Source organism: Hetaerina americana, unplaced genomic scaffold (genome assembly GCF_022747635.1).
Source record: "Hetaerina americana unplaced genomic scaffold, ioHetAmer1.1.p SCAF_3, whole genome shotgun sequence".
NCBI lineage: Eukaryota > Metazoa > Arthropoda > Insecta > Odonata > Calopterygidae > Hetaerina > Hetaerina americana.
In genome coordinates, this window is record NW_027286874.1 from 53812065 (window position 1) to 53824222 (window position 12158).

Here is a 12158-nt window from a genome sequence, read left to right on the forward strand (position 1 = left end):
TTCTTTTCTGAAAAAAATACTGATTTCAAAAATACTAATCGTCGACTGTTTGAAAAGTCTAATGGTTCGTGAACCACTTTTTAAAATCCCTAAAATCATGATATTAATCATTTTTGGGTATGAAGATTCCATAAACAGAGATTTACAATGCCAAATTGGAAAAATACACCGAAATATAACAAGACATACGGCAATATAATAGGTGTACATTTGGGACGTCGTTGATTGGACTGACAAGAGCGTAAAGGGAATTGGGATTGAAAAGGTATATTATTCTCAGAAATAAGTATGAGGAAATACAACCTTTGCTAGAAAAAAGCTATTCCTCATAATATTCTTACAGAAAACAGCAATTTATCAACATTAAGGATTAAACGCTGACGAGATTAGAGGATTTAAGTTCAAGCTATAACTAAACTGAAAGGTAACCATTCTCTTGTAGCTCTATGCGCATTTATTACTTTAGCTCTAAAGCTAAATATATCTCTTATCAATTTATCTTCGGCTAAGGCGTACATAGGTATCTTAAATCTTTGGCAATTTTCGTTTTCAAGAAGTGTTTCTTTTCATTTTTCCATTGCTTTGTAACATTTTCATGCTGTCAGGGAATTGCAAGGTGGCAGTGTCATTACAATGTACAAATTCGATGAGATAACTTGGTCTTCAGGATAAGGGGAAGAATATTTTCAAACATTGCACGAATAAAAAATATAGCTTTCATCGAGCATTTGTTTGTGGATCTGAAATTTTATTTTTTTTTATTGTCTTAGAAAATCTTTGCCTACATTCAAGGCATACCTGTGATATCGATTCTCTCAAATATATTTTGGGATCACTCTTCGCTTCTATCAGATTTTGAAGCTGGTTGAAGTTCGTGTCACATAGTCTCCCAAAAGCAGATTTTTTGGTAGGTACCTTAATTGGGATAAGTGAACCGGTGGCATATATGCATAAGAGACCCTTAAGATCCTTACAGTTGAAATGCCCACTTATCTATCTATTCGTACGTCTGCAAATGTTTTCCACAAACGCAGTTCTTGGCATCTTTACTTGCTCCATATTAAGTTGGTCATTCAATTGTACAGCACTAAAAAACGCAAAAACTAAAAAGTTAAAATTGGGTAATGATAACCTAACCGGGGAAGTTCAGGAGTCTTTCAGCTTACGTTTTTCTTGATGGCCTACAATATAATATGTCAGCCTCGTATTTTTCAGGATCTCAGAGTCCTATTTCTCTAATAAAAGATTTACTTCTAATAATAACACGTTTTAAAATTTCCCACAATTTTGATATCTATAGGAGACTGTTTATGGATTACCGCAGAAGATTTTGACCACTTTTAAACATTTTTCCAGATGTAATACAATGTAAAATTTTCTGTAATCCTCAGCCACCACGCTACCTTAGATACAGGAGGTACCCAACATTTAACAAATAAGATTTGCTCAATATTGGGTATTGATTCAATTTCAATATTGGAAAAGTTTACAAAATACATTTTCAAGTGTTAGTAAGACATCAGGCCTGCAAAATTATCGTATTTCAATAGCTGTTATAAATACTATAACTTTTCTTTCGTATTTCCTTCCTTTGATTTTCTTTGAGGAATTTGGGGAATATATACCCCTCATTTCCAGGTTCTTTGGATCTACAACTACTTCTATTATTAATGTTAGCCTTAATTTTAATTATACCAGAACAATTATTTAATAATATAACTACTTGAAACTGTCTTAGCGATTGTAAATCGTTGATCTGAAATAATATGAGTTCCACGGCGCTCATCCTTAAACAATAGAAACGAACAGTTTTGACTTTATCCATGGAAAGAAATGCATTTCCAGGAGATCAGTTAGCTTCGAAATCTGTGAGGGTGAATCTATCCTTTATAGTTAGTCACTTTTATCATTTATGTAATTTTTTGCTCAGCTAGGGCAGAAAAAAACACGCGCTTTACTCGCTTCGTCAATTTCGTCATGCGGTTATTCACGGATTGAAAAGCTGTACCACCTCGTGACGCCTCTATCCTATTAAATATGGCGACAGGATTTTTTACCGCACTGTATTTTTGCCACTTCAAATTCTTTGCTAGAATTAATGCTGGTTTACAATTTAATAATGATTTTTATCATAATTTTTAGACCTAAGGCTTCGATTGTATTATTATAAATGTGGTGCACAATCTCACTGTTGCTTATTTATAATAGAAACGCATTATTTCACCCTCAATCCAACCCCAACTGATATAATGAGAGTCTGGTGACTATTTCTTGTAATAGGGTGATACCACAATGGATTTCGGGGTTTGTCGTGGATGTACATAAAGAAAATGCAACTGATAAAAAATATATAAACTTCAACCTTTCCTTTACTCTCTTCACATTAATGGCTCCCGCAGAAGCACTTTTCATTGAAGAACCTCCTACAATGCTTTTTGGAAGACTAGAGATTCATTATGGTGTTTGACGATTAGATAAATCTTCGATTTTAAAGTTTGAAATGAAACTGAACATCTAGATCATCTACTTATTGCAAGAATTCAGGACGAAGAAGTACTTTTCAAAGTAGGCTACTACTGATACTATTTTATTTATTCCATACTATTGCTCCCTTAAAAATATAAGAAATTCAAGCACATCTATTATAATCTGAAAGAAAAATAAATTAAGAACGGAATCTGCATATGTAAATATCCTGGGCATTAAAATTACATTTCGCTCTCCATGCTCAAAATTAAGCCTTTGCAATGATGAGGGCAGGGAAATAAACTTTGCAATTCCACATAAAGATTTATTACTTCAAACGACCGTGATTTCAATGCTGTGCATTATTATCACGTGATATACATAAAGAATTTTTCAGTGGGGGAAATTCACACATCAGGGTGGGCCGGTTTTTTCCCGTGTCGCCTATGGTACCCCATGGAGATCTAATGCACGAAAAATAACACAGCTTAGGTGAAGCTGAGGTCGACCAAAGGCGTATCCGGGCATTGAAACCGGGTCCTCTGGTCAGTAACCCAACGCTCTATTTACTGGTTACCACGTCCCCCTTAACTCGTAATGTGAATAAGTTATTTTAAGAATGAGTGCAAATATATTTGCATTGCAAAGATTTTCCATACAGGATATTTTTTACCTGTGTAACCACAAAATATTCCTAAAAATACCCGCAAAATGTATTAGATCTCATGTGTTGCTTCAGGTTATATCACAAGTACATATTAGCATCGTAATAATCGGTATAAGGAGATGAGAGAAGACAGTATGAGTAGTGGTTATGTTTTAACTGTACAAAGGCTGTTTGTCTCAAAATTGCACAGAGTTAACAGCACAGCACAGAGAACAGCACAGAGTGCACAGAATCACAGAGTTAATACTTTTTCATTTTAATGTGAGACATCTTATTTGGTCAAGCCCCTTGTTTCCTACAGCGGATGTAGCTGATGTTAGACTACATTCTGGGGAAATATAGGCACACACATAACTGTTAACTTCGTTAAATTCAAACATTGACCAAGGAAAAGCTAGATAAAGAGTTTTTGACTAATTTTACCCCGGGCTCAGGATTCTTTTTGTGGATCTAGCTTCACCATGTAATCTTGGTTTCCGATGATGTAACTGACATCAGACGGCTAAGGCTCCCTTCTAAATTTCCAATTCTTCCGTCGTATTTTCTCATCTCCTGTCTCGCCCTTCCCAATGTAATTCGCTTACAAGCACTACTTACACTTTCCGGGGAACTGGGAGGCCAAAAACTCTCCTAAAAGGTCACATTTTGTCGTGATGAGTGTCTATTTGTTAGACCGCAGTCGCCGAACGACCATCTCTGAAATGTCGAGTGTGCTTCTGACCTTTATGGCTACCCTTGGATTTAGAATGAAGATGTGGCACAAAATAGCTCTGATAAGAGTCTTTTATTTCAAATGAAAGTCCCAAAATGGGCACCTAAGATGGAAGAACTGTAAATGGGTAATATGAAGTCATTACACCGCGAAGAATATGTCGGTTATGGAATTGTACGATGTGTAAATTTTAGATTATATCCATCTATCTTATGAAAGTTTTTTTCCACACTATGCTCTGTATAAATAAGTAAAATGAACATTTCCATTTAATAACCCACTCCCCTTCAGGTAAAGGAGTGAACAATTCAAAAACCATAAGTTTGGATGGTAATTAACATAGCTAAATATTAATCATCGCGACAGCGAAGCTGTTAGCTATCCATTTGTTCTGAGATAATAATAGTTTTCATGTATCTTTTCAGAAGACAAATGATTCCTTGAACATATAAACGCTTCTTTGTAAAAGAATGATTAAACCATTCAGGATGAATTTGTATGCCTTAGATTTATTGTAAACAAATATTTGTTTTTAAAATTGTGTAATGTGTGTCGCAACGCTTCGTGGCAAACCAAAGGCAATCTTATTTAACTACTTCTTTGAACATCGTTATTTAAGGATTCGGATCTGAATCATAACACATACAAGAAATTATAAGACACTTGTAATTAGAGCCCACATCTTTGAATGGAGAAGACATGGTTTGTGCGATGAAATTATGAGCTGGCAAAGAATAATTAAACAGCGATGACAAAAGTGCAGCGCTTGCTTGCATGACCCGGGCGTCAAATTGTTGGTGTCTGCAAGGAAAACCCTTCCGAGAAAGATATACCTCTTTATATACATACCCACCTTTATAAATATACCCCTAAACGGGCAGGTTAAAATTGCAAAGTTAACTATCGGGATTCTTCCAATGGGAATAGAGTGCCACGAGCGATTTACTATCGGTTTAATAGATCGTGAAAATTTGAAATCGACATTAATGGCTTCGGGAGAATCCAGATTCGGGGGACGGGTTCGCCCATTGTAGTGGCGGATGCCCCTCACGCCGTGGTAATATGGTCGATGCCAGATGAAGTGGGACGAGGTAGCCTGCTGGAATGTTCCCGAGGGAAGGGAGGAAAGAGGCGAGGGGGTGTGGAGAGAGGGAGGCTTGAGGTTTGGGGGTCGAGCGAAAGGGCGTGGTCGGGGCGAAAGGTAGGGGAGGAATGGGAAGGATTTAGGGTCCAACTTGATTCACAGCAGGCAAATACCAATGAGATCCGTGTCCGGTCGCGTCACAGGTGGCGCTCCTGCAAATATCTGCGGGGATCGAACCAAGTGCGCCCACCTCACGTCACGACATGACCCGCGCGACCCGAGGAAGTGGAGAAGCTCAACCACTACCGTGAAGCCGAGAAATACGTCTCGCCGTGTGGGTAACCGACGGGAACTAATTCGCTCCAATGTTCCCGGACACGTCCCGGAAACATTGACTGCAGGCCGGCTTGGATCGCTGGGGACTGTATATCACTCGCCCCTGTGATGCTGAAGGCTGCCGCACTGCGGCGAAAAGATTGAGATTAACGCGGGGCAACGAGGAGACAAATACGAAGAGCACATCCTCCGACAGAAAATACATCGCAAGCTGTGCCGGTGGGAATAGTCCAACTCCACGTGGAAGATTCCAGTTCCAACAAATAGACAGGAATGTTGGGTTTGGACGTGTGCCTGAAGTTCAACTCTAATGCGCGTGAAAAACACCATCGAGCGAAGGTACGACTGGGCTCCTTTCTCTGTGCCGGTAAGGTTTACCACGGAGTTCTGATATGCAATTAATCTAACCTATTAGATTTTAGATGGGATTGACCAAGGCGTCACCTAGGATTATAACCGCGAAATCTCCACCCATAAAACCAAACGCTCCATCCACTTGGTTACAATGCGATCAAAACTAGATGAATATCTTCAAAGGACTAATTCCATGCAAATTGTTTTGCGGATCACAAATCTGCTTAAATATCATTTTACCTTAGAGCTGTCCCAAACGTTGTTGGAACTTAGAATTCGAAGATTGTGAGACTTCAGTTCCCCAGTTTTCGGAATCCTACTGAATGGGACTGAAATATTGCCAAGGGTGGAGGTAAATGCAATATTTCCGCAGCCAATATAAGTGAACCTGCGTAAGACTGTTTCTAAACAGAAAGGTACAGCACAAAACTCACATATTTAGGCAGAGCAATGAGTTTTAGGGAATAATTTGACTACCCTCTCGGACACCATTTTTGCTGTACCTCTATTTCCTTTCCTAATTTTCCTCTAATTCTTCCAATTACCTTTCTCTTTCCTACCGCACTAATCTTTGACCCTAATCTATTAGAGAGCTGTACTATTGCATTGATTAGTATGGCCTATTAAAAACGTCTACTTGACAGAGATCGGCTAAAGCCTACCTTCTTCGAAAATTATTCACGGGGCGTAGAAAGTTTCTTTCCGAAGAAAAACCTTCTCTCCAAAAGTAATAAATACCGCAAGATGTTTACCCTTTATATCCAGAAAATATGCTGTGTTTAATTTTTGAATGCTACCTTTTGACTGACTATTGAGTTTTCAGTTTTGTTAAATGCACCCATAGCGTTTCAATAATAAGTATTGAAATGAGTCATTCGACGTTTGGAAAATAGTTTTTTCTCAGTTGTAAATATTTGAGTTTTGTAATATGAAGATTTGATAAGATTATATGTGTGAGATGAACTAACAATGGGCGAGTCACATTCAGATCTGGCAGCTGAAAAAACTAGAGTTTTACTTTTGATTGAATTATCAGAATAATGAGTTTCATTATACCGATTGAGGATTAAAGAGAAAATATTGTATGCTTATAAACATGCAGCTAAGAGTGAAAATTTGTCAAATTAAAAGCTGAATTATAAATTAAAATCCATTAGAAAAATCGGCATTATTTGCTAACATTTTGAAAATATTAAAAAAAGGATTTGTAATACGCAGGGCTCTAAAATTAACGATTCCTTTGTTAGAATTGTGAACACGAAGTCAATCTTTCCACAGTGTTCTTTTACATAATTAAAGAAAAAGGTTTACTAAGACTGTGCATCTAAAATTAAGTATGCATGGGCTTGGACGGAATCAAAAGTGGCTCCCTCAAAGTACTAAATCAATCCACTCGTAGTAGTTCCGTTTGCCGAATGGCATAGAGACATATTTTTTTAAAATAAGAATGCTAAAATGTTTCCTCGTTAAGACCTAATTACTTGCGTCATAATTGGGTAATTGTGTTAATTACGCGCGTGATTACTTAATGGAAAAATATTCGTCCATCAGTTCACTGCAATCGGTAGTACACTGCTCTTTTTAACAAAAGTTCTACGGTCTTTATAAAAATTCCAAGGTTAGAATGTTTCAACGAACATGTTACCGCGACATGTACAATGTTAGGCAGGGCATTTTTACTTCGTCAAATGAGCATTCAAAAGGGACCTCGACTTTACCGGTAAGAGAGTAGAAAATTCTCCCTCAGGAGATAGGATGTTATTGGTTTTCGATCCGCACCAGCAAGGCGTAAGCGGCATAACCTTCCCCACAGTCATTCCCAAACGAACCTGGGATCGAAACGGGTGTTATTCGACCGATAAGTCACCCCGAGGAGGAAGGAGGATGTATTTTCCTTTGGAGAAAATCACCGTCCACCCAAATTCTAATTCTTGCCCTTCGTGGCTCATCGGGTGAAGTACCTTAGCAGGGTATATTCGAGCAGCACGATGATCTTTGGTCTAGAGTGCGCTTCCACCACGCGCCTTGAATGCGGATATACTTCCGAAAGGCGACCCCGTGCTGTTAAAGAGATAGTTGGGAAACTGGTTTCCAATGGAAACCGGAATGGGATCTCCGTTTATGTGCGATACGGGTAACCATTTGGCAGAACCTTTTACCCAATTACCCGGGTCAGTCAGTGCAAATTGGGATTCCCTGAATTACGAAATGTCTAGGCTTAATGCTCCTGTTATTGAAATGAGCACAATTTGAAGCAAACGACAACCCTCACCGTACTCGCCAAGCGAGGTAATCACCGATATACTTGATTGAAGCTCTGAGTTGATGCGGTAAGGGATGCATACGGGCGTAAGCCTTTTTTAGGCTTTGTCAATGACCGCTGGCCTCATGGCAAACAAAAACACGGAGGCAAACACTCGGCGTCACTGAGAGAAAGTCGAGGTATCCGTAAAATACGATTTTTGACGAAAAAGCGAAAAGCCAATTCTTTCAGGTGAAACAAACGCCAAATATTGTGATTCATATTTTAACTCTACGAGAAAAGTCGCATTGCGACAATTTCAGAGTGTACAAATCATTCGCCTTGACCGGGAATGATCCTGGTCAAGGCGAATGATTCTTGCACTCTGAAATTGTTGTATTGTGATGCGCATATTAAGAATGAATCCGTAAAAAGTTACTGTCGCGGCATCTCCCACAGTTTCTTGGAATCGGCTAGTAAAGATTCTCGAGTCCAACACTATATTGAAAAATCAGATACTTCCTTATGCGATATATCACCAAAAATACCGCGATGGTCAAATCAAGCATATTTGATGGGGCGTCGGAATTTGCAACCTTTAGATTGGTAGGCGAGTCCACTGTCCGGTTTGACGCGGCAGTGGATGCATACTAAGGAATTTTTGAATCTTTCAATTTCAATCAAAATGCATCCATTCTGTTATGCTCTCTTTTGTTCATTTTTTTAGGCTTTTAAGGAAATCAGATCAGCTTGTGGTTTGATATATGCTATCAATGGATGTCATTTCACGAGGTACTCGTATATATCTACTTCCCTACCTGAGTCCTTGGGGAAGAGACCGTTGTATGTTGCATGTCCATGTGGTAGTGGAATTGCGCCTTCTTGCTTTTAAAATTCTAGCTTGCACGTTATTGGATTAATTTCATAAGGCATCTTAAGGTGCCATTATTTGTTAGATGATAGTAAATGTATTTATATGCGTGTTGAATGAAAGGATTTTTGCATGAATGAATACGCCACTGAGGTTATAATTTTGCATTTACGTGTTGATTTTGCATGTGGTTTTGTTACTTTTTACGGGTGGTTGCCAAACACCCCCGCCACACGTTCTTGAGGCGGCTTGCGGGGAATTATTTAGATAGATAGATGTATCGAACCATAAGTTTTGAAAACTACCTCAAGGACGGATTTTACCGACTAATCCATACGTTTCTAGTGGTTAGGCGTCCTGTTGGCAAAATATCGTCGTTTGCACATCTTTTGGATTGTGGAGGAGACGAGTGTTTACAAAACGTTAATGAGATAATAGTCATCATTTAATTCGAATGAACAAAATACCTTACCTTAGCGTAACAATCGGTAGAATCTGCATGACCTTCCGAGCAACTGCGGGAGATGCCGCGACAGTAACTTTTAACGGAGTCATCCGCTACACGGGAAAGGTGAAAAATGAAGAACACAATGTAAAAATGTTTAATGATCTGTAATTAATATAAACGTTCACAAATTTGAGCCAGTAACCGACAAATGTATACCCTCCCCCTTAGACCACTAAATGGCTGCTGCACCTAAACTCAACTTAACCCCTCCCTCTTCCTCCCCCTAACTTACCCCCTCTCCTCTACCTTACTCGCCTCTTGGAGCCGGACTATATAAGCTGAAAAATGTTGATGTATGCGCAGCATCGAAACCATGGTCGTGAAATATTACATCTTTATTGAGGAAGTGTTAAGTTCCTTTTTGCGCTCATAATGAAGGAATTCCACAAAGTTAAACCTGTAACTGTTATCTTTACACATTCGTCCAACATACCATACAAAAAACTAAGGACACTGTAGCTCAGCAAATGTTAACTGGACGTGTCTATCTAAGTGAAAACTGTCATCAGCGTCTGGAAAACAAAACATGGGTTGAAATTCATTGTTACCCAGACGTAAATTTCGTTTCTTTCAGCAGGTTTTGGCCGTTTAGCGCGACGAAAGTTCTCAAATTCAAACCAATGTAATTACAAAAATATCTACTAGCATCCTAATGATTAATTATCCAAACACGCCAAGGTTATTGTTATTTGGTATTTTTGTATAACATCCCGGAAAATGGACGTAAAATTCAATATTTTCCTTGGAATTTCATTTTTTACTCTTCCAAAATGTGGCAGTTCTATGAATTCTCATGATATCATCTATCATCGCGAGTTATGGAAATTATAAGTTTCAGTTAACAAAAAAAGGAATATCCTGTAAAGGTCTTAATGCAATCCGTTTTGGGGTGTCAATTCAATGAATTCCGCATATAGCTTTACCAATATTTGTGTACTAATAATAAATATATTCCTTCAACCAAAATTTTTCACAGACCATTCAAATCTCCTTTACTACTATAATTTACAAATTAAGATCTCCTCCAAGGGGAACGAAAAGCTAATATTTCTACTCTGGAGAATACATCATTCGAAGGTTTGGTTTTACCTAAATTCATTCTCATCCAATGCCTATCACAGTGACTTTACTATGCGCTCAGCAATGCACCCAACCCCTTGGATGACTGGCAAATTACAGTTTGATCATCCGGTAACCTGATTTTATGAAATCCCTACTGCCTTTCATCCTTATCCCATGCCTCTTAATATGCTACACCTCTTACTCTATGTCTCTTAATATGTTACACCAGCTTTAAAACGCACGGGTGATAATGGACCTGTCACATCCCTCTTCCTAACACGGCATCTCCAGATTTCCCATTCACAACTCGCATTCGAGCAGCGTGGGACATGTGCAGCGTGTGGATATTTCCTATTCCTCAATCCACTCCATTATGCCCAAGATACTCTATCGGAAGCCATATCGAAGTCTTCTAAACAAAGAAATACACCCTGATAGTATTCTTTTTCTCCCTATTATTGACCTCATTACTGCAATGAAATCACGCGTGCCTCTTCAGATTCTAAACCAAAACTAATCATCCCCTAAGTAATCATTTTAGCTTCTCTCCATCTTATAATATACGATTTTGAGAATCAAATTAGCTTCGATCGAATTCAAGCTTACTATTCTATAGTCCTTAAACACATGTATGATTGATTTTTCTTTTATTTTTGAGACGGGAAATAACACTTATGTGACGAAATAAAATACATAAGGCTACATGCTATAGATTACGCTCAACAAAACACTGGTTGTGTGGTTTTCGAGAAAGAGGGATGCTAAGTAAAATAATAAAATAGGAGTACAAGATCAGAGCAGGTGGAAAGGTTTACCTATCCTGGGTGTGTTTTGGAACAAAATCGTTTAACTGTGGTGGGGAGAAAGGAACAAATACATTAGGCAAAGAAGCTTCCACAAGGAAGAGAGAATTGATGGCAGGGTCGTAGTTTAAGGATGTCAGGAAAAGGATGCTTAAAAATTTGATATGTAGCACGAAAGATGCTCGTTGATAAAAAGTTGCTAAGCTTTTGAAATGCGGGTATGAAGAAGGATGGATAAGTTGAAATGGACAAGAAGTAAAACAAACGAGGATGTACTAGGTGTAGTGGTGGAGGAAAGAGAAGAGTTGGGAGATATTAAAAAAATACGGAAAATATTGATGCCGAGCGTTTGATTGGAGATGGAGTATTAAAGGCTGTGGTAGAGGGTTAGGTAAGCGAGGAAGAGGTAGGAATAGGATAAGCATGCTGTACGCTATGAAGAGATTCAGGAAGTGTGTGGGATTGAAGAATGTTTATTGTAGTGTGGGATATAAATTAGTATTTTGTCAAGAGAGTAAGTGTATTTTTGGCAAGTAAATGCATTTTTGTACGGTAGTACAGTCCATGCCCATCCAAAGCCTACCTCAAACGGTAGAATACCAATCATTGTTCAAAATCCGATAACCCTACAAGAGTTGTACCATTCATCAAGTACTTAAGGGTACACTAAGATACCAAATTCCTTTCTCAAAGTGACAATCCTATGCGGAGAGCTGTTAAACCAAAGTTATGGTCTCTCGGGGACCGGACGTACTGATCAAATTGCCAATCAATGAGAAAACCACCGCCAATATTGTTTTCGTAAACTGCCGGTACCCAAGATAAAATTTGAGGGTCCTCCGAGCAATCAGCGGGATAAACGAGATACTTATTTCGGTCAGGTGGAGCGTGGAGGCTAGGAGAGTGTAAATAAGAGTATGCCCACGTGAAGGACGTCGAGAGTGCGGAGAGAAGTACTGAGAACGGAGAGAAAATCAACTCCTGGAACGAGGTAGTTCATTCAGAAAACTGATGAAAAAATAACTTCGATGTTTTGCAGCCTTGTTTACAAAA